Below are 212 nucleotides of genomic sequence, written 5' to 3'. Positions count from 1 at the left end.
ACCATTTTTCGTCTGTTTCTCCATTGAATATAAAATATTTGTCTGGTGTTTCCTCTGACATTCCCTTTAAGCGTTCGTTATTAGAAGAAGGCTATTTTCGTAGCAAAGGGATGAAGCACTTGAGTTTCATCTCAAAGACCGCTTGTAGGTATTTTCCCTGATTGCAGTTTTGTGAGTGTGTATCTGTGTGTATTAGTATGTATTTGTTCATT

The sequence above is a fragment of the Penaeus monodon genome, chromosome 27 (assembly GCF_015228065.2).
Source record: "Penaeus monodon isolate SGIC_2016 chromosome 27, NSTDA_Pmon_1, whole genome shotgun sequence".
Lineage (NCBI taxonomy): Eukaryota > Metazoa > Arthropoda > Malacostraca > Decapoda > Penaeidae > Penaeus > Penaeus monodon.
Note: the sequence above shows the minus strand (reverse complement) of the source record.